At 31.9% G+C, this 25,274-nt stretch overlaps 1 protein-coding gene across 3 annotated transcripts in view; it reads right to left on the bottom strand.

The window, feature by feature from the left end:
• Positions 1-25,274, bottom strand: part of LOC111000830 — a 98,234-nt gene that overhangs the window by 58,048 nt on the left and 14,912 nt on the right. For all 3 annotated transcript variants that reach the window (XM_045632637.1, XM_045632635.1, XM_045632636.1), the window contains exon 3: positions 8,905-8,954. The gene's annotated coding sequence lies outside the window, so the exon portion shown is untranslated. The remainder of the gene's footprint in view (positions 1-8,904; positions 8,955-25,274) is intronic.

Genomic DNA, 25,274 nt, shown 5'->3' on the forward strand with positions numbered 1-25,274 from the left:
ATACATCTTACTTGCTATTAGCTATTTGTCCATCATATCTTATATCTTTAAACGAGCAATTCTTGTATATATATATGTAATCGGAATTTCGGAATCGGCTCCAACAATTTTAATGAAATTTAGTATACGGGGGGTTTCAGGGGCGATAAATCGATCTAGCTAGGAACCATTTCTAGAAAATTTCATTTTATTCGTGTTCTATCACACTCATGATTTTTTTCTTTAAATTAATAACTTAAAAAAAACTAGTTCAATTTTTTTATTATTCTGACGTAAGATCGAAAAATATTGTTCATATTTCATCATTTTATTAGTATGTAATTCGTACTTAAATATAATTTACAAAAAAATACCGAGCAAAGCTCGGTCATCCAGGTCCTATTATATAATACTAGCGCGCAGCTTTGTATATCTGAATTAGATTAAATATGCAATAAACATATGCTATTTCTGACTTTTACGTAGTTGCCTTCAATAAAACATTAAAACATCACTTTGTTCTGTGGTCAATTGTTAATAGCGTAGGTACGTGATATAAAACCTCTTTAGATATCAGATCTCTAAATCTGTTTCATGATCATTTTTATATCTACTAGGCAAGTAGGTGATCAGCCTCCTGTGCCAGAAACATGTCGCTTTTTTGGTCGAACACAAGCCGGTTTCCTCACGATGTTTTCCTTCGCCATTCGAGCTAATGTTAAATGCGCACATAGAAAGTCTATAAGTGCACAGCCGGGGATCGAACCTACGGCCTCGGGGAGTCGTACGCTGAAGCTACAAGGCGAACATTGCTCTAAATTATATAACAAATACTTTTATCAAATACGTACATAAATCTGCGAAAAGTTTATAATTTAGGGTGTTATAAACATTCTTAGGGTATGTTTCACAATGTATGGATAAAATACCAAATAGCTATGCAATACATAAATTATTTGGAACATAAAAGTTCCGAATAAGAAACTTCGCGTTCCATGACGAATAGCGCATCTGACAGGCATGAAACGCATCAAACACTAGTTAACCCTACCAATAAGTCATAAATAGCTTAATTGGAACTTATCCGGACATTGTGAAGTACCCTTAGTATAAGAAGTCCATTGTAACTAACTATGATAAAGATGTAATTCACTTCCTTTATTTACTAATTAGCGTAGGATAACTTTCCACAAACAAATGAAATACTATTACTATACATAAAAAAATAACAGCTAAGATAATAAGCTAGTAACATGCCTTTGTTCTATGTGAATGTTTTAAACAATTGAGATGTTTTTTATTGTATCCTTTGAACAAGACTTAATTATGCGCTGAAACATCGTGGTAATAAAAAAAATCTTGTTTGAACGCCGTTCAAGTAGAATTGTTTATATTTTGTATGTCTGGTAATGGAATTTTGTATCCAGCCATGCCTCGAACCCCGGCTGTATACGGTTCCTGAGTCATCGGGGTGCAAAATCCTCTATTATTTAATAGAGGATTTTAATTTTACTCTATATCAACCACTCGCGTTCTTCTTCTTGCGGAACCGGAAATGTTGATTTGACATTTATTTAGGAAACATATTTTCAGTTCATAACTATCTACTATAAGGAGGGTGAGAGGGGTGATAATTCAGGGTTGTGTGTATTTTTTAAGCTGTATAAAAAAAATTAAAACAAAAAAAATATCTCAAAAATAAAAATGTAGGCTGGATCAGTCTTAATACTTGAGGAATAAAAAATAGGTGTTGTTGGATTCGCAGACCTAACCGATATGCTCACATAATTTTACGAAAACCGGCCGAGCCGATATTACAAATGACAGGAGAATTTTATACATTAGAAGAAATCTTGGAGCAAAATGTATTGTGTTTCTTTGTGTCACTTTTTCCCAAGACACCTCATCACATACTTGTCCACATAGAGACTGCGGTCTCAAAAATGAGAGGATTTTCGCGATATTTCCGCATTCTATCGATGATAATCTTATGGTTTATAATCTGCATGTCAATAAGCATATTGTCCGAGGAGGTCCGGCTATTAGAGCGAACAGTAAACAATGTGTTGATGCTAGATAGCCGCCATTGTTTTGTACCCCGGCGGCACTCGCTGGACCCCACGCCTTCAACACACGAATTTGTTTTTTTATACAATCATACGTACGAAGATCTTAACTCGGGACAATTTGAAGGCCTGTCATGCCGTGGCATCCATATCATGCAATAATCAAGTACCAGAGAGCCTTGGCCGAGAACTACATACTCTAGTGGTACAGGAGTAGGACGCAAATACACATCAATTGATTCAAAAAGCTCTGCCTATTACATTTTACGTAAATGTATTGTATCAACCCTGTTACTTACAAAAAGTAACAGCGCCGTTTCAGCGGTGTTTTCGCCTGTGTATGTGAACATTAGGTACGTTTATATATCTATTTAAAAAATATATGAAACAATTAGCTTCATAAAATTCCGCGTGGAGGGAATCGTCAAACAGTTTAAACTTCGTCTGCTGCAAGCGAACTTTGGCTTTTGAATTGTAACAATGTTAGAAAAATCCCGTCTTACATAAATCACGAATAATTTTGCATGTTCGCCAAAAAATACATACTAGGAACATTTTAACTTTGTTTATCGTATGAATTTGTATGAAGTATTCATTGAACACTATTGTTGATAGCTAGCTTTAAATTTTGTTGTGTTCTAACGCTGCATTGTATAGCTGCGCCCGCGGCGTCGCTCGCTCTATTGTTCCCAAGCCCTATTGTTACGATCTAATGGCGTGGTCAGTGGGGATTATGCAATTGTTATCACGCACAAAATGATATCGGGATGTCGATATTCAATATAGAATATTAATAGGCTATTATCAATTGGGTATACGCTGTATGAAATAACTATAAGATGGGTCTCAATGGGCTGCATGTTACATGTCAAATAGTGTTCATTTCAAGACCTCTAAGTCGCAGAAATCACGAAGTGGAAGCAAAAAGCACCTGCTGGGGGTTTTTGATCAAACTTAGACCCTGGCCTATTGTCCATAGCACCTGGATCATGAACATATTTTCCATTGATTCCAATTTAGTTTAGAGGCCCGCTACCGGATTTGTTAGCGCTTGAAAAAAAATCTTAGCGCTTCCAAAAAACTACTGTGAGTTGTAGAAAACTACCAAATCTACCACTTTATGATCCCTCAGAGGAATTCAGATATTGACAACATCGGTAGAACAATACATAATATTTTGAACTCATTGGTTAATATATGAATGTATGCATATTCTGTGGAGAACATATATTAAACTCAAAAAAATGCAAATAGAGTTAAACTACCTAAAAAGTAAAGAAAGTAAACTCTAAATAGTTTTTTATTACCAAAAATATACAAATTATTGTGCACCAAAAGTAATGAGTCGAATTTCATACAATTTTGTTTAACATGTATGAATGAAACGGTTATAAATTATGTGTTAAATGTATTTTTAAGGTACGATAGTTTAAGTAAAATTTATAATACTTTGTAAACATCACGAGCGGTATATTATGGTCAATTGGAACGCAGTCTGCGCTCGTATCTCGGCCGGATTTGTACAGGTTTACTTAGTACTGAGAAATTAAAACTATGTTTTCTTCTCTAGTAGTACATTTACTGAAGGTTGACAATCAATCTCCAAACCACCATATTCATTAGTATATAAACAATTGTTCCATTGACTCAACCCAGATCTCAGATCACTCTAGGATGTTTCATAGCCAAAATTTACTTATGTTACTTAAATAACGTTGTGGTTTATAAAATTTTCCTTTGAATTATTGTTATGTAGAGGGAGGGTAAAATTTACTGAGTTTCTTGACCGTTGAATAAATTAATTTTGATGTTATTTATTTATTTATTTATATTTAGTGTGTGTGTGGATTCGAGAATGGTTTAGATTTACATTCTGTATTTAAGATGTGTGTCATCTGACAGATCTGCTAATCTAGTATATTTTTCTATAACTATAATGTTTTGCAGTATCCATTTATCTGGTTTTATATCTGTATGAACGCAGGTGCCGCAGGGCACAGGTTTTAATAAAGATTGACATATCTACAAATAAACCAGAGACAAAATTCCCACAGGAGTCTAGTCCAGATAAAATATAGATCACAGAGCGCGATACACTTTCAATGGACACAGATGGCGTTAGCTTTTGTATTTTTTACGATGTTCGTGGCGCTATCTCGCCATCTGACGACTGATTGCATGCATGTTTAATTCTCCACGATTTAAGTTAGAGAATCTTAAATTATTTATAATAATAATAATAATAGCCTTTTATTCAGATCAATTAGGTACATGGATTCGTTAAGCTAACATTAACTTCTAAAGCTTTATAGATTATGCTTAAATTTAGGGTAATATTTGTTGTTTGGTTATCTTTCCTAGATCTGTTTGCCAGTCGGCAAAGGCCTCCTCCAACCTTTTCCATTCCTTTCTTTCTTGAGCCACTGAGTTCCATGTGACTCCTGCCACTTCTCTAACATCATCGATGATATTATGATGTTAAATTATTTATAATCTATAGCAATTATTAATACAGGAAATTGAAACTGTACACACTTAAAAAGTAGACAGTTTACGATTACACAAGTGTTTTGCTTCAATAATATTTCAATCATACGAACACAAGAATACTAAAATTGAAATCTATGTAGGTATTTAAGATAATTTAGACTGAAAAATATACATCAATGTGTTACAGACTAAACAAGATTTATTTATTTCAATATAATGAAATATATTCGGACGAAATCAAGTTATACCCTTTCAATAGCTCAACGATTTTGATATTTAAAACATTAGCATAAAAAGAAATGGCTACATAATTGCAAAAAGCAATAACTATTTACCCTACATTAGTAATCTACAGGCAAGATTATTTAGACATAGTATGACTCTCCTGTAACTAGAGACAAACCTATTACGGTATTACCGCAATAAGCGTCTACCTTATACCTGATGTGCGCACGCGCAACAATCTTTAACTGCAATCGCTTTTAATTGATCAGCACACCTGTAGCACCTTGGCTTCACATACTCGTATATCACTAATCTTATTACGAATATATCTTAAATACTAACAAGTACCCCCGTATTTGTCTATGCATATGACGGGAACATTTTAATTCATTTAAAAAGATCCATTTCAGAATACATTTCTGGTATCATTTCAATGTTTACGTTGGGCAACTGAGTGTTAGGAGGCGCTAGGAATCAAAATAGTTTCACAGATCAAAGTATTTATTTATTCACAGAAATTAATGATGGAAATGAGTGATGACAGTAATTTAATCAACTTCCAATAACTATAATAAAGTAACTGTTGTAAATTCAATATTAGAATAACAAAATAATAGTAAGTTATTAAAACGTGTAGCTTACTAGTATGTATAAAACTATAAACCGATGTTTTAAAAAAGCCGCTACGCACTAGACAGCCACAAGAATTGTTAAGAACTGTTCGCTTAACTGTTTTTATAGTTTAAATGTTTTCCTTAGATTTGCATTTGTTTTTGTAGTTATGTAAGCGTCTAAATAAAAAAATATTAGTGTATGGTTGTCTTATTTGTCCTTTACATAATATTAACTAACATTTATTTATATTATTATTATTATATTATTTATAATATTATATAACTTTACATAGTATTACAGTTATATATCTTACTAAATATCTAATTTGCTTTTGTAAAACTGTTTATACATCTTGTTCATACCAATAATGTAAAGTTTTTTTCCTTTTCTACTATAGTGAATTATCAGTTTGTTTCATAATACATATATATTTTACATTCCAATACACACTAATGTGTTACCAAAACGAATTAAAACGCTTATGCGGAGAAGATATAAATCTTTATTAATCCTTACAATCTTACGTAAGTTAAGCTTCTTTTGACATAAATCATAATTTAACGTTCATAGGTTATTAAAAGAAATGTGTTGCTTAAAGATTAGAAACTTAACACATACAAGTTATGTAATAATATTTGTATTATATGCTGAAACCCAGAGGAAGAGGGTTATTTAGTGTTTGACACTTTATTTATTGTCGATTCATTAACTGTTAAAGAAGTTAGTTGTAGTTGAATGTTGAAAAATTGTTAAGTCTGATTAAGGAATGTTACTATTTACTTTCTCATTACTACACGTATGAAACTACATGTTATTAAAGTTCAATGTAGAAAAAACATTTTTTACATCATCAAACAAATTAATTAAACGTGAGCCTCCCAGGCCCTTTTATAAACTAGATAATCATACTTTATAGTAAGCTTTTTTACGCAGCTTTTTTTAAATACATTTCTTAAATTTATTAAAAGGTCGAGATAAAAGAGCCTCTGGGATTTTGTTTAAGAAAAGTATCCCTTTTCCCAAAAAAGAATCAATAGCCAAAGTATCAAACCAATCAATATAGACCTAAATAAACTTTTACATTATCTATGTTAAATTACGTACGAGGCAAAACACCACCTCTATAAGTCTTATTATACAGGGCTGGAAAAAACCACGCTGGTTAAGTAGTAAGCATTTCGAGAAACGTATGGATGATTAATACTGGAATCCGATTGCACCATGATACGGTATGCGGCATAATGACCGGCCATGGGCGGTGACGCCTACCGAAATTAATATCATCATGGCATAATTATAGGAACGTATATTTCGAGGGTTATTCAATGGAAAAGATTTTTATCTCTTGAAGTGATAATCATTTTTAATTCTGGTTTTCCCTATATAGACTGTATTGAAGCGAAGAATTCACATACTTACTATACAAATAGCACGCAATTTTTGATACTTCTTTAAAACATTTTGTGTCCTCTAGAATTCGTCGGGGAAATTAAGATCATACAATAAAAATAAAAACTTAGCAAGAGTGAGGCGAATGTTCGAGAATTATATAGAGCATAATAAATATATGTATATGCCCCCCTATCTTTTCACTATAGCATAAATATACTTATGCCCAAACTCAATAACCTATCTCAATCCATTTTTGACCATCTAAGATAGACATCTCAATCACCAATCGACGGATTATAATAGTCATCTATCGATACAAGCTATCCATGGTAGGTCGGATCGATGTATGTGGATTGACCTTTGTATAAAAATAATAGTTCATCTATGCCAATATCCTATATTAAGATTTTAACTGACACCAGTTTTATAAATAATTAAAAAGCTATTTGATATGTTTTAAACATAGACATGTATATTTTTATATTATTTGTACGGTTTTATTTACTTTATTTGGTTTATATTGATTATAGAATATGAGTGTAAAGAGTGAAGCGATTTTCTTCGTAGGGGTTATTGGGATGCAGATAGGAGATCAATCGACTGTCACGGTCTGATCTCAGATAGTTTTCAATCAGAGATTGTGAACCGTGCGTTCGTGCGTTAGTAGATATATAATAATTTGCATGATATACAGGTGACAGTTCTAAACTATTAGTCTCTATACTGTTAATGCAAGAAATACATTTAGATTTTAGAGCAATACATTCTAAGTACTGGCAACACTTAGAATGGCTCCCACGAAACAACGCAATTTAGGTCGAAACTCCATAGACAAGATATTAATTGTTTTGCACAGATAAAAACAGAATTGCGACTGTGCGACGTTTTGTAACGTTAGGCTGACTACAGACAAGGAGATTACTTTGTTCGGCTAATATGTAAACTGATAATTTTATGCATTTTACTATTTATTTATAGCCACACCAACAAGACTACACAAGAAAAAAGAAACAAGTTAAACTAATAAGACCCGATGTGGATTCCGCCAAACTCCAAAAAAGTACACTTATTTTTTTCATTTCTCTTTGTTTGAAATTGAATTCAAATTCTTATAGTCTCTTAAATTGTCTTTATCTCGGAATATATTTATTTGATAAATTAGATTTTTTTTTATAAATTTGACGAATATTTATCTAAACCATGGGGTTGATTTGCTCCAGATCAAACAATTTGTATGACTCAAAACTTAGCGATTAAAAAGAGTAGCGGAGAGTTTCATGCCAGTTCTTCTTGTCAGCTCTACGCCCTGAGAACTAGTAATAAATGTAAATTTGGAATTAATTTAACTTTTTTTCTGACATTCATAAATGTACTTGTTTACTTATATGAATAAATGTATTTTTGACTTTGACATATATAATAACTTCGGGTATAACATTCCTAATAGTATTTGCACAGAGAATATGCAATTTGCGATCTGTAACGCATGTTTGCGACACGTGTTCTGCGAAGCATTAGCTGTTAAATGTTTACAAAAACAATAGAAAGTCGCCTAAACGACGCTTAGATGAGTCCACTCATGGTCACAAATCTTCGCAGAATGTTTATATTTTTTCGGTTTGTACAGACTACAATCTGACAATTAACAATTTACATGTCTTTGAAATATTTTACGGATTTGCTGTAATTTTTTTTAGAATCCCCTACTACAATACAATTTACAAGGATGACATTGATATTTTTCTCCTTACAAAAGAGGATGTGAGGAAGCGAGAAGACTTTGACATTATTTAGCAGTGATAATAATTTAGTTTTCTCGTTTAAATATGTACTAGTTAGTTTAATTTCAGTTTTCTCTTTTTTGTTATGTACTTACTTGAGTTAATACTCCTGTATTGTTTATCAATTTAATCCATTTTGGTTTTGTATATAAGTGTTTTCTTTTGTAATATAGATATGTGTAGTTATATCCTTGGATATCTTCGTAACCCGTAAGCCTGCTAGTGCTGTAAAATTGGTTCAGTAGTTTTGAGGGGATTCGTTATAAACATATAAATTTAAATCTTTATCACGTCTCTTTTAAAATTTGTCAATAACTATTGAAATTATTATATTTGAGATATTATAAAGTTCTCACCATAGTTATAAAAACGGGTTCATCTAATGGCGTTTCTGGAGCTGAACAACCTGAAACCAAAAAGTTACATTTAGTCCAAAAAAATTAAGTGAAATGAATGCAAAGATAACCACAGATTATATAATAGAGGCGTTAACACGTATTTCCTGAGTGAAGCAAGTGGCCCATCGCCCCGGGCAAATACTTTCGACATTACTTAACACTAAGGAGAAATCCCTATAAGTACTTGAGCTTTGAATGAGGAAAATTGATTTATTTACCTCTTCATATACTAGTTTGGTCATTCAGGCCAGATAATCAAAAGTTTATTACTCGTGAAATCATGTGGACCCACATTCGGGTGATAGACAAAACTTTGCTTTTCACTGTTAACTTATGAAATGAAATGTGTATTTCATTTTTCAAAAGAAAAATCCGCTGATGATATTTGTTATACAATTAAAAAAATGTTATATATTAATAGTATGAATTATACACTAGCCCAGAGGTTTTATGCGTTTTTTTTATACCGTTTTGCCCAAAATGTTTATAGACGAAGTGGAAGCGGAGGGTTTGTTTTGCCTATCCAAAAATAATAGAAGTGGATGCCTGGAAGAGATGGCTCGAAAGCGAGTTAAAAATTAATCAGTTAAATTATGTCAATTGTATTATTTTTCTGTTTAGTTAATAAAAAAATATATTTTAATTATTTGAACCACTAGATCCTTAGATGAACATATTTTTCCTCTATATACGTAATATTTATAGATAATTAACATGAAAATTTTGCGTAAATTTTTGACTGATCTATAAAAGTATTCACCATATACTCCACATGAAAGTGAAAACTATGACGCAGTTCGGTCACTGAACTTGTTATCGGGATCATGTGCGCTGAGGTCATTACAGATTTATTGACTTATACTATGCTAATTCCGATTTAAAACCTATTAAATTTCCTAAAAAAATAACTGATTTAATATACAATACGTAACAACTATTCATTGTCATTTATAAATAACTATATTATACAATAAAATATCATTAATTCATAACTCAAAATTAACTCAAAATATCTTTATTTATATATGTAAACATGTACACTTATGAACAAAAAAACAAATTAAATTTACATTTACAATCAGTTCGCAAGTCAAGGGCGTAGAGCGGGTAAGAAGAACTGGCAATAAACTTTCCGCCACTCTTTTCAATCGCCAAGTTTTTAATACAAATTGTTTGAACTGGAGCAAATCAATCCCAAGGATCAGGATCTTTTAAGTATTCGTCACATTTATTAAAGGCTCTATTAATTAATTTACTGATCGTCAAAAAGATAATGGCTCGAAATTAATTACAGAAAACTTAGTTTCTTTCAGCGACACTCTTCACTATAATAACGACAATACTCAAACAGGGTCTTACTTTCAAGGCCATTTTGCTTCTAAATGTTTACTTTAGTTGTCCTTAGAGCAGTGTTGGCCTAGTGGCTTCAGTGTGCGACTCTCATACCTGATGTCGTAGGTTCGATCCCGGGCTGTGCACCAATTGACTTTCTTTCTATGTGCGCATTTAACATTTGCTCGAACGGTGAAGGAAAACATCGTGAGGAAACCGACATGTCTTAGACTCAAAAAGTTGACGATGTGTGTCAGGAACTGGAGGCTGATCACGTACTTGCCTATGAGATTTAAAAATGATCATGAAACAGATAGAGAAGTCTAAGGCCAAGACCTGAAAGAGGTTGTAGCGCCACTGATTTTTCATTTTTTTCTTCCTCTATTATTAAATAATACCAAATAATACGAGTGAAACATATTTACACCGAACTATAACTCGATAGGTAATTGATCGCGCTTGATCAAACAGGTTGATAAGCGGCGAAATAATTATACTATTTCATAATTTATGAAAGTCTCAATTATCGCATACGTTGGGGAAAAGTTTGTATATAAGCTTACAGTTGGTGCCTGTTTGAATGTTGCAGTGTCATCTATAAGGAAATGTTTTGTCATATAAAGATTATTATAATACTAATATCACTGTTAAAGAAAATTAATATGCGGTAGAAGGAATATATGAATTTATTTAAACGAAACAAAATAAAAATATTGTTTAAATTAGACATATGTTGGACAGTGTAGGTAATAGTATAAGGTATAAAGTATTTTACAACATGTTACTATAATATTGATAATATCCATTTGACCGAACGTCAAATATATATGTTAAAAAAATACATCTATGAAAAATATATCTATGATATATTTTTTTATACATACATATAAGAGAGTAAACTAAAATGTCTTGCAAACATATAAATTTTAAGAAACAATTTTGATATACACATATCCTATTTCTTTTATAATCAATCCAAAATGTACGCACAACAAAAATATTGTATTCAAATTAAAATGACTAACACATACTTAGACAACCAAAACTAGCGTCTTTTCCACAGACTAACAAACAAAATTAAATGAACATTTGTTAATATAAAATTGAAAATTAATATTCTAATTTAAGAAATATATTTTTAACATATTATGTTTAATGTTTCAATGGTAATGTAATAAATACGATCAATAACTATGTACTATATGTATACTATATATATGTATATAAAACGGACGATGATGATGTTTTAAAATAAATTATTATTATTCTTAATACAAAGGAAGTAGGAACACCTTTACACATCTAGGCTCCGTAACCTTTCGTAACGAGGCGTTTATCTTCAGTTTTCTGTAGAAACGTATCGATTTGCTAGTCAAAATAATAGCAATAAGTACTTAAAATAGTGTACTTTAACATTTCCATTTTAAATATATTAGGGTCAAATCTTAAGAATTCATACTATATTCGGCCCTTCGCCGCACCTCGAATGCTTCCCTTCTAATGCCAATTTTGCTATAAATTACTACTAAGTAGACCTTCAGTTTGGCGACAGATAAGTAACATTGCTACATTCTAGGACGCACTTTAATGTGTAACAAAAAAAGTAGACATTTATTCTCAAATATTTCTCATAACACATTATCCCATCACATCGATACCCGATTGATGAATCTCAGACTCTAAGCGGAATACAAATTTCAAAACGGAAGGTTAGTTCACGCGTGGAAAACTGGAATTGCATGTACATGTGACTTATTTAGACTTTGAATTAACACATTAAGTTCTCTTTTCTCGGGTCAGAGTGGAGCAGGGTTATAGTAGCGGTTGTTATAGTAACACACTCGGAACCGCGCAAGCGTCCCATTAATTTTTTTAAACCATTGTCATCCCCATCTCTCGGATCCGATCCGATTTCGGCACCCAATGTGCTGTATGTCGACCACATACAGACCCGAAAAATGATTTGACATTCATGATGACAAAATATGTTATATTTTATTTTGGTTTCTGGCTATTACTTTGTATCTTGTTTAAGCATTCAATGTGTTAATTTGGTATGTGTCTTATCCAGATATTTCTAGAAAAGTGAGGTCATATAGAGATGTACCTCGTATTAAATATCTGGGGCAATGCGTTCGTCAAGTCGAGCATCATATTTATATCAATAACGTTGTGGATAAAGTTAGTAGCCTAATTAAGCCAACGTATTTATTAAAAACAGATTTTGATTTTCTTGACAGAGATTTAGTTCCTTTGGGGCTGCTACTTGTGTGGTCACAAGTAGCATCCCCATTACACATTACACAGTACACATTGGTCCCGCATCACCTCCCTCATACACGCAAATACTGGGGCGGCACGGGTGGAAATTAATACACGGCTCAGTTGTAAGAGTAATTTCTCCAACTTCGATTTTGAAGTAGATGTTCTTGAGCCGTGGTGTTCAAGCGCAAAGATGCTTAGTACTTTAAGTTGGTACATAGAACCGGTGACACCAGAGCTGATGGTTTCCTCGCTCAACGAATAAGTAAGTGCCAAAGGGACCAAACTTTTTAAATTTGTTTTATTTTTTATTAATTTTTATTATTACTATGTACTAATAATGATTTGTAATACTGTTACTGTCTGTACTGTATAAGATGTTGCTAGATTACTTAATTACGTTATAAATTAAAAGAGAGGGTCTCTTAGTTGGGACCGAATGAACCGATTTGGTGGATTTTACAACTTTTCATAGCGAGACTTGTTTTTTTACGAGTTATTTTTTTGATGGCATATTTTTTTGATATAGGGGGGTCCCTATCCTAGCATATCACGTGCTCCATCAGGCAAATATGCGACCGGCTGCAGGGGAGTGTCGAAATCTCCTCTTTCCTAAAAAGGGACATTATTAATGAATAATGTTTTAAGTGTTAAAGGGTTGGCGTCCACCGCCAGATCCGGGCGACAACTCTTCCGGAAATACAGTCATGATATTTATGGGCGGTTCGGGGCCCGGTACCCGCGTTACATCGAGCTTCAGATCGCAACTGGCAATTTCAAAAGTCGCACAGTCAACAAGTAAATGAACCACCGTTAAGTCGGTTCTGTCCTCACAGTCGCACGCGGGGTTTGTCTCGATGGCATATTACACGTTCTCCTAATGTGACATGTGTTAGGTTTAGACTCATGTTTTAAACTTGTTTTTCTAAATAATAGATTTGCCATTATGAAATACGTTTATTTGGAACATAAGATCATCATGGTATCACTTATTCCACGTCATTAAATTCGAAGCTGTTGGCATCCCTACTCATCGGCAAAGAAGACAGAGGGTGTTGGCCGAGAGAAAAAGCCGGCGTAAAATTGTCTCTTGACTCTTTAAAAAAAAGCAAATAAACAAACAATTATATAATATTTAAAACAAATATGTATAGCAAATTAATTAGAAATAGCCTGCCCAGCACTAGTCCCAGGCCCTTTTATCGACAAGATAATCACCAACTTTATAGTAAGCCTTTTTACACAGCTTTTATTTAATACATTTCTTAAATTTAATAAAAGGCAGAGATAAAAGAGACTCTGGGATTTTGTCAAAGAAGAGTATGCCTTAATTAATCCATTTGATACATGAGTTTCTCTTTTCGTAATAATAGCTTTCCATCATTCATTCGATATCGATCAATTCGATAATTGTCCTCTCACTTACAGCACAAAAACTATGCGTGTGCGAAAAAACAACGCGTATTGGACTATTGGATAACGACCGCAGTTCATTTAACGTTATAGTCGATCTTATTATGATCTAAGGTAACCAAATAAAAGTAGTAAGTAAAATACCTAGAATTATTACTTCGCGAAAGATGTGATTTTTTTTTATCGACTTGACTCTATTTATTTCTTTATATATATTTCGAATTTATTTTATTATTCTATATTACTTAAGATGTTATATGGAACATGGTGTAATGGTTGCAGCTCCTTACACACATTGTGTAAAAAAAACTTGTCGATTAAAAAGATTGGCGGAGAGTTTATTGCCAGTTCTTCTCTTCCGTTCTACTCCCGTGATTTGAGAACTGGCAGTAAATGTAAAATTAAAATCATTTAATGTATATTTCTTTTTTTGACGTTCATAAGTGTACATTATGTTACCTGTATGAATAAATGATTTTGTTTGTTTTGTTTGTTAGTTCTAACGCTGAAAAAGTAAATAGGTTTTACCAAAACTAAAATTCCTCGAAGAGATAGCTTATTAGTGATAAGACCGCCCGTTGCATCCCTAAGGTTGATTAATCAACTAAGGTTGATATAACCGAGGATGCGTGTCGGCCTCACTGACGCGATGGCCTATGAAAGGCTATGTAATCAATTTTACGCATCGGTACTTTACGTAAACTTCGATTAAATAAATACTTCCTCATAAATACGTTGAAATTTTTCATTATAAACATGAATTTAGAATTTTCCCTTGAACATCACGATGAAGTTGGATCCACCTTCATTTTGAATAAACGCAATGCCAACTTTGCGACATAATTACGGATAAATAACTAATTGTAATTGGAGTTGAAGGCAATAATAAATCAGGCAAATATTGGGTTAGATATAAATTACCGTATAGGTCAATCACTTCTAGCCTCAAAAAGTACTAAAAAATCTCGAAAGGAATATATCCATATGGTCAAGATTCTCAAAAAATTGCGTGACGTAATACTTGAACGCTCCCTAATTAGTTATAAAATGAAAGCTATATGAAATTAATTTTCTTTAATAGTTAATACCTTAAGCTGTTAATTTGTCGACATAAGTGGCCGTGAAAGTGATCTGTCGTTGAGAAAGCTAGTTTTCAAATGACTAATATGGCGAGCCGGTCCCTCACACCCAACACGTCCAACCACCGCATAAGATATTTTTCGAACCACTTCATACACAATGCGCAAATCAAAATAAATAGTATAAAACATTTATTTATTACGAATAACTTTTAATTATTTTTATTTTGAACGAAATAACAGATTCCTCCAATGCGTGAACTATATATATATATCACATACAAAACAATACATGGAAAAAAACACAACATTTAACTAAGAAAGAAAGAAAGTATTTACAAAAAGACTATTTCAATCAAACTGACAACTTAACGGACAATTAAAAACTTTTATGCCCTCGGTCAGTCTTTCGGCTCCCATCAGCTAATGGATATTTCTTTGCGCAATTAAAACTCAAACGATTATAGTAATATCGAGACAAACCTACAACTCTAAAATCTAAAGATAATCTAAAGATACTAAAATCGACCTTATGATATCATCATACCTACTTACCTATAAAAAAAACAGATGATGATACATGGGGCAAGCGGGGGAGGCACATCAGATTTTATTTTATACCCCCGCCTATGATCACTATAAGGGAGCTCGCGAGTGGGTTGCCGAAGAATTAATACTTTTTAAAGGACCCTAACAGGAATTGATTTGCTTCAGTAGGCACCTGGTTCCACATAGTCATGATGGCAGCCTTAAAAAAGCCGTCAACAAGTCTGGCCTCTCTCTCACTCGTCTGTCAATGATTAAGCAGATAATTAACAAATAAATAAAATACGAAGGTCTTCGGTCTGTCGCGGGAATTTATGTTTGAACTAACCATTTCTAATTTCTGCTATCGATTCGAAGAAATATAATATTGACAAGTGATTTACCAAATATGTTTAAGTAAATTTGTTCAGGCTTTCGGTCCGCTTGATCCTTTGTCAATACACATCGATATTATCGGTTTTGTATAGCCAATAACAAATATATACAATATATTTTTTAAGTTAACATTTATGTTAAAAATTTAAAAGTACGAATTATTCGTATAATTGATATTTTGTACCATAGTTATGATAGACGTAATATTGAATCATATATTTTGAATATTTTTCTGTCTTTAATTCACTTCCCCAACAACAGTTTATGTATTTGACTTTCATGCAAGTAGATGTTTTGCTAAAATGACTCAATAATTGTTTGTCATGAAATCGAACTAACCCATCGCTGCAACTAGATTTTGCTACCAACAGATCTGTATCAACTTTGTGATTACCGTTTCTTGACAGACATCCTTCTGTGCCTGGCAAGTGTCGACTTTTGGGTCTAAGTCCGCGCCGGTTACATAACAATATCCCTCACCGCATGAGTATTAAATGTGCATAAGATTAAAACTACATTGATGCACAACTGAGGTTCGAATTTTATGAGACAATGAGACTCGGCCAATAGTGTACTTAAAGATAAAAAATAAATAGATTAAATAACATTAATCGTGGATACTAATTATGCCAATTAAATGAGATCAAAGAAAACAAAACAATTTTCCCAAGCAATGAGGAACAGTTTATCATTTGTTTTTCATGTCATCGGATGACAGATTATAAATCCCACGCTTTAAATATGGCCGATGGAAAGTGAAGTTTTATGCTAATAGAACCTCTTCGGAAAGATAGAAATTACAGAATTACTTTCGCTTTCCTGCAATACGCGAATGGGCGTGGTTTTCATTCATTCTTGAAATCTTGCGTAAAAATAAACAGGTTTAACAAGAAAATGGTTGATTGCCAGGATTGAGTAATAACACACTATATCCATGTATGTCACTGCTTGATTTATCTGAAAAGTTTTTAGTTAATACTTTGGATTATGAAATCAAATCATGCGGTAGAGTGCGCGATTTAGCTAAAGTGCCCCGCGTCTTTACGTAAATTAATTTGTAGTGTGATTGTATAACCTAAAAAACCTTTTTGATCATTTTCTTTTGCCTAGTGATTAGCTGCTACTTAATATATATTATTTGTGAATTAATTAACCTTTAGCAGAGCTTTTACATGTATACATATTATTATTTTTATTTTATCTAAAGATTATTTTTTATTTTATTTAAGTTATAGGTGCATTTTATTTTTTGTTAATAGAAAAAGACACAAAAAATCATTTATATCGCCTTCTGTAATGTTTTTAAATTATTTTAATACCTATACGGTTTAATACAATACATTTACAGATACGGTATACTTATAAACAACCAGTGCCGCTATATACCTTGTATTTGGTCTTCATTGTCTGTATGTAATTTTCTAGTAGACAAGTAGAAGTAGCCTTCCGATTTATCTTTCTTCTCTCATCAATATACGAGCGAATGTAAAATTATATTAAAAGAAATAAATCATTCGTAAAAGCCAGGAGTCAAACCTACGACCTTAGATATGAGGGTCGCGGCCAAGGCCTATACTAGGCCAATCTCTTATACAATTTATGAAATGAAAAACAAATTTATACAATAAACATTTTTTGTTCAAATCAAAAATGTGTGGATACGAGTGTATTTTTCCTTAAAATTTAACTATCGAAGTCACGAGTTATACAGAAGTATTGTTGTGTTATATACTTTTAAATTACATTCATTCACTAAGAGATTTATTCGTACGCACACGTTATTCAAACATTTGCTGCAGTTTAGTTTCAAAAATTCTTTGGTTCTAAATTGCACTTGGATGATCTTGGATGGTAATGGACCACGCCTGACTTCAAGGACCTTCGATTTGACAACCAATGGTCAGTCTTTACAAATTGTATGGAAAGATGGACGAATTAAAAATTATTGTAATTTCAATAAGTCCATTAAAATGACAACATACATAAAACATCTATCTCTATTTCAATAACGATTATTTAAAGATCATAAAATTACGCAAGCGTCTTTTATTGGTTCTTAGTTTTAATTAGCAATAAACTATACATATCTAATGAACTTTCTCCGGTTTTCTAAACAAAACAACAACTTTTACTTTTTTGCAATAAACTTGGCGTGGAATCTTCATTTATCAAAAAAAACGAGCAAGTTTTTCGAAAACGTGAAATTGAAGCTAAGTATAACTGGCTGGGATAATTATGACGGATTTTGGCACTGAATACTTGGAACGATCGATTAGCACACAGGAATGTCTAATGTTCAAAAATTGTTTAAAAAGGGTTTAAGGGTTTTTAAGTCAAAGTAGTATCTTTTTCATATTTGTAAGCTTTGATTGCTTTTTTGTGAGATTTGTTAGCTTTGGGGGGATAGATAAGATATGGATCCATATTGTTAATCACCATAATAGAATAGAATATATAGATCCTTCTAAGGAATAGATAGAGAAAGAGATTTTAGAAAACGAAATAATTTTCCCAAGCAATGTGGAACACAGTTTATCATTTGTTTTTCACGATCGCTATCGTATTACCGTTAAATCGGTGCTTTTAGAAGGTGGAGAATTTGTTACAATATTATAAAAATATCTTAAAGTTACACATTTAGGTATCTTGAAACAAATGTCATTTCATTTGTGTCAGGTTGACGTATAAAAATCAATTCAACTACAAGTTTTCATGCTGTGTAATCCAATCGTTTGAATCGTTCTCATAATACTAAGGGTCTGTTTCACAATCTCCGGATAAGTTCCAAATAAGCTATTTATTACTTATTGGTAGGATAAACAGTATTTTTGCATTCGACTGTAAGATAGCGCTATTCGTCATGAAACGCGAAGTTTCTTATTCGGAACTTTTATCTTTCGAATAATTTATGTGTTGAATTGCTATTTGGTACTTTATCCATACATTGGAAACAGGCCCTAAATGAAAAAAATACGCTAGTCAAACAAATTATAATTAAAATATCGCTAAAGAGATATGCTTTATCCTAATTCTGATTTCATTAAAACGTATTGCAAAAAGTGAATCTAACAAAAAATCTCCATAAAAGGAAATTGCACGTTCTAACTATCGAACCATAAAAGGCAAGACCTTCATTTGATTTATAGGAATTATTTGACCCACAACGCCATATTGAGTCGTGTTTTTCACAGTATTTTTTAGGATAATGTTTTTTTATTCAAAATACACTTGAAATAGAATAAGGTGTGGTGATATTTATTCTATGGCATTTTTTAATGACTTACAGGTAACACTAATGATTCCACATTCTAAAAATATAACTACAAATTATAAAATGTATGTATATAATTTTTTGGCGTAACAAAATAAAAATATTTTCAAAAAATGTATCTTTGCCTTTTTTACGTTAGTAGAAAAAACGTCACACAAACGGAAAACTTCAGGGTGTCGGTTTTTGTGCCGGTGAGCGCGCATCGTAAAAATTTACTCTCTCTAACGCTCCAAAAGAAGTACATATAACTTCAAAAAACATATACACTAGATAATTGCTTTTTAATAGATGTTTTGGAGTAAATTAGATTTAATAATCTTTTATTTGCGTTAAATCTGAGCACAAATAAAAAAATATATGTGTTTTATACACATAATTACATTTTGTGTGCCTACAAGCCTTCACTTACACAGACTCTCAATAATATCTCTATTCTGTGAGGCTTTTAGAACCCTACATTTGTTGAGTTGACTAGGGGTCACAGTTTTAAAAATATACAATTTACTGGCTTCATACTATTTTCGAAGGGTGCAAATGTCTATACATTTTCCTTTCCGTTGGTTTCCTCACTACCAAACTACATGACACTATCAATATTAAACTATCATCGGAAATATCTATCAAGATTGTTATACAGGCACGTTAACTGCGTGCCCAGATTTTGTGACATTCTTTTTATCATTGTTTTCTCTAACATAGTGAGCTAATTCAAATAAAATAGGCTGCTTAACATCTACCCTCTCACCGCCTACAACCTAAAAACCCGAATAAAAGACTGGCTTATGATCACGCCTTATGCAGTGTTAGACCTTTTGAGACCCACGATTTAAATACACGTTACTCATTCACTCACTTACTCACTCACTCATTCACTCTCTCACACACTTTCTCATGCACACAAACAGGTGTGATGATAACGGTTTAATAAGTAAAATATAAAAAGGAAATGAATTGGTTAAATTATTTTAAGTAATTAAGTTTGTTATGAAAGAGCTGGGAACCCTAGGTACACCTAAAACACAGGTATATTTACTTAAAAGGGTTCCCAAATCTTACACTATGAAAAGAAAGATGTACCAACTTAAATGAATAAAGACTTATTATTATTATAAATGAATAAAGACTTATTATTATTATAAATGAATAAAGACTTATTATTATAATAACTAGCAATTTTGATTTTATTAAGTATATTTTTTTCATCAATGATATTCATATCAGCACATTCTCCGCGACGCAGCGAGCCGTGCCCGGTCTCGCTCCATTTACACCAACAACAATTGAAGATGCCTCTGAGTTTCTGCACCTCGTTGTAACTACTAGAACGGCCAAGTATTTAAGACGTATTAATGTAGTTCAAATCTTAACTGTCGTATATTTATATCTATAATAGCTCGTAAACGGGCATGATATAAAAATCAAACTGTATAATATGTATTATGAACGCGAAAGTTTGTAAGTATGGATCCATGTTTGTAACTCTTTCTCGTAAAACCTACTGAATGGATTTTAATGAAACTTTAACAATAATATGGCTTATACATCAGAATAACACATAGCCTAAAATTTATAAAAATATTGTGTGAATTGTCCAAAATATCAATATATAAGAAAAATCTACCATCGGCGAGCTATTCTGGCGTGCGCTGCCAAAACCGCTAGAGTTGTATATATGTAATGTATGATGGAAATATTTATCTTAAATAGTTCTACAAAAAGCCCACCACAGCATATATCTATATCTTATGTTCAAACCATTACAGCCATTAGTGAACCATAATATATCTACCAATAAAAAATATAATTTATTTCTATTGCACATTTGTGATAGATTGAAATTTGATACGTTTATCGCTTCTAGTATTTAAAGTAGATATAAAATTTAATAATAGAAAATATGTCTTTCACGCTACATTATTTTCACAAATACTATTTTAACCCTAAGCCGACGAAGTCACGACCATATTCATATAAGAAGTCATAGTCATAAATATAGTTACTATTTGAATAAAAAATTTGTTTATACAGTACCTCAATTAATTCTTTAAAATATCAAAACAACTGTTACAATTTACTAACATTTTAAGTAGAAACAGGTCAATAGAAGAGTCAGTGGAAGAGTATAAGAAAGCTTACAACTTTGTAAATAAAGACAGCAGCACCTTAAAGGTCATTAAAGAATTAGAAATAGACTCACGTAGAGCCAGGACCAGGTTGCTGATCGTGGGAAAAGAGTTTGCGCGTGATAGGATGCAGTCTGCAGGATAATCAGTTGCTACTAGATACCTTCGCGTACGATAGACTATTTACACGTAGATTCAATTGGTGCAGCATAGACTAAACGTTATCCTATCAAGCATATTATATCGAAAATCTTTTCTGGATAAGCAAAATCAATTAATTAATTATAAAATAACTCATGTTCCATCTTACAATTAAACTACTTCTTAAATTACATCTACAAATGTACCTAATCAGTGAGTCAAATTGAAGAATTTCAGTTTAGTTTTAAGAGTATCTTCAATTCAAGTGTATATTATATACAGCTTACCTACACTATTTCTGTTTTTCTACGTAAATAGAATTTAAAGTAAGAGACTTACGGGTTACAGTGTAATTAAACTGATTTTGTTTTGGGAATAATGCAACACAAAGTCAATTTAAAAAAGGAACTATATTATAAACTAAATAAATATTCGTAATTGCTTGGAAAATATATGTATTATCTGTGATTATATTGTTTAATATAAATATTCTGTTGTTTGACTAGTTAAAAAAGACGTATTTGAAAACGCGAAACACAAAAGAAACTTCATAATTAATTCGACCGCAAAAAATTAAATCTAACATCCTTCTATGTTGTCCTTACACAAACCAATAATTTATATAATCATATATTATTTTATTAAAATTATATACACGATCGTAATAAGAACGTTTTATTGTAAATGTCGCGATTCACAGCGACGCATATTATACAAATACCACAGATATAGAGAAAACCACAGAGCAATGGTCTATGGTCATTGGCTTAGATACTCCATGAAGTATAATGTCTTTTTGTTGGCTCAATATGATAATGGGTGGAAAGTGGGTGATCCGTCCGATCGCATTATTGATCAGCAACTTTTATTGGTTTTACACAATTCTAGATAATAACGGATATCGATGTTAAATTTAGCTAGAATATTTTGTTTCGCAAAAAATACTATTTTCAACTTTAAATAAAGAACACAGACACAATGTCTAAATCGGATTTTAGTTTAAATTAGGTTTTAAAAATTCATTGCTTTAGGAGAATATATAAAAATATTGTATTTTATCTTCATTTAAAATCACTATTTAGATATTTTATTAAATATTAATAATAGAAGATAAATATAGAAGTTATTACTATAAAAGAAATAAGATATACGAAGCCCTGAATGCTATGAATGCAATTTCAATTGCGCATACAAATATACGAAAATGTATGAAATTCTGTGTTGCGTGAATGGGGCAATGGTTAAAAGGGCAGACACATTTTTACGCCCATTGGTAATTTTTCTTCCACGCCTACGCTTTTCCGGCCACGATGTTTCATTTCATTGCACGATCTAGAAAATTCCACATAGAAACAAATATTGATGTACAACCCGGGCTTAAAGGCCCTAGGAAGGTCTAACCAGAATTCAACCTAACTTCTTACCCACATTGGAAACCCCTATATTATATATAATTTGTTCGTGTGTCAACAGCTTAATGTCTCGGAAATGGATCAACATTCCACAGTCCATTAAGGCCGGCGTAGCCTAGTGTTATAGTATTTAAGTTTTTATTGCCAGATGATATCAAATTCTCGTGAGTGCAACACTGTATTATTTTATTTGCTTTGTCGGCATATAAATAGCCACAGCGCATTAGTTCTTAACTTTTTCATATCTTTGTGATCGTCATCGTTAAATGTTGTGTTAGACATTTCTTATCTAAACGTTACGAGAGTAGTTGTTTCATGTAAAAGACAAATTTTTACGCTAAAATTTATATTAAGTGTTTTTACTTAATCATTTTTAAGATGAATGAAAGATTTGGAGTTTATTATAATCTAAAATAAGTTTATAATGTTCTATACGTACTTAGTAACTGCACAATGGATGAACATTATTTTCCATTGAACTTGGACAATGCTCGCTAATATAGCCAGAAAAATAAAGGACGAGATATTGGGTTCAATCTTTAAGTGCATTTCCGACGATCCGTGCATTTAAAGATCTTTTAATTTAAAGAGTTTCTTTCTCTAACCTCCATTAGCGTCAGTCATCTCCAAGTTATATGAAATTTTGAATGACTACTTTAATATACTAACAACAATAACACGTCAAAAATCTACCTACGCCAGATAATAGTCCATGATTAGTTTTACGATTTCGCGTATCCAATCAACACATGACAAAGGTCAGGTGGAAGCTGAAGTTACATAAGTGATGTGAATTCTCTCGGCGAAAGTAATTACTATAACAATGACGAACCGGTCACCCGACTCGAATAGAAAGTTATTATTGATATAACATATATGTTATTCAATAACTGGTTTGCATAGTTAAGCTAACACAAATTCAGGTGTAAAGGGTTTCGAAGTTTCTAGTTTTAGTACAGTTTAATTAAATTAAATGTAAAATTGTACTTGAATATTTAATTCCGATAAAATGATATCTTAAGGAAAAATATATTCATAGCGTGATTAGAATGAGAAAACGATATTATAAAGCTTTTTAAATTCTTTCACACACCAACCACACATGATTTAGTTTGATTTTGTTATGTTTCTTACTTTAGTTAGGTACACCGCCACAGGAACCAAACTGTGTTAATTTTATTAATTTTTAATTATATTATTTTTTAATATAATAATATTTTTATTAATACTGTATATTTTGTTTAGTCATAGTATGGTAGATCTCTTTGTATATTTTTTATCCGCGATATGGCTGATGATTATACGCCCACAAAGATGGACCTGCAGAATGTAAACTTGTAAAATAAAATATTGTGTGAAGGAAATTTTTTTTAATATTATTATTTTCCCTTCAATAGCGATTCAATTATTGACTCAATAAGCCTTTTAGTGACTTAAAAACTTCTTAAATAAGAACTTTTATAATCGTATATAAAATCCTAATTTTGACGAACATTGTATTATTTTATAACGTTCATGTCATATTACACTACATAATGGATCCCGTTAAAGTTACGTATCTTACAATCCTTAAAGAAGTATTCGTTACTATCAAATGCGTAACATAACCAATTTTATGATAATTCAAATTAAAACAAATATGATTCCTCATTATAAATACTTATTTATTAATACTTCGTCAAAGCAAACGTACATATAAAAAATACATTTTTGCATACACATTATTGATATAATATATAAATTAGATACTCGAAAAGTGTTGCACAAATCACTTGGGTCGTATACCTATCTGACAGGCCAAACGATCCATTAGGTCCGAGCAAATAAACTTAAACCTATTTACTATTCCACAATCATTCACATTAAATCTTAAAGCAGATAATCTCAAGATTAAGATCAGCTATCACGGAAGTGATAAGAGGCGTGGGTGAGATGGACACGCTGTTCAAACGATCCTAATTGGACATTGTACTTGTCTAAGGTTGCTTTGGTTGATAAGAAAATCCCAAAAAGCCTCTATACTGTCATGTGGTCGTTGCCATGACTACGATATTACCGACATTTCAAAATGGCGACTATGAAAACAAAGTACGTTACCAATCAAAGTACATTTAATTTAATAACTACGTATATATACGAACACTAGTTTAAAAAAATACTGCGAATAACTGACAAGAAACTGTCAGTCACACTTTTCAATTGCCAAGTTGCGGGTTTAGTAGAAAATTGTAAGGAAAGGTACTGCAACCTAATGGTTGCAGTACCTTTCCTTACAATTTTTCAAGAATTCAATGTGTCAAGTGAAGAAAAGTGCAATCACTTTTCTTCACTTGACACATTGAATAAAAATGTCAATCATCTTAAAATACTTAGC

This window comes from Pieris rapae, chromosome 20 (genome assembly GCF_905147795.1).
Source record: "Pieris rapae chromosome 20, ilPieRapa1.1, whole genome shotgun sequence".
NCBI lineage: Eukaryota > Metazoa > Arthropoda > Insecta > Lepidoptera > Pieridae > Pieris > Pieris rapae.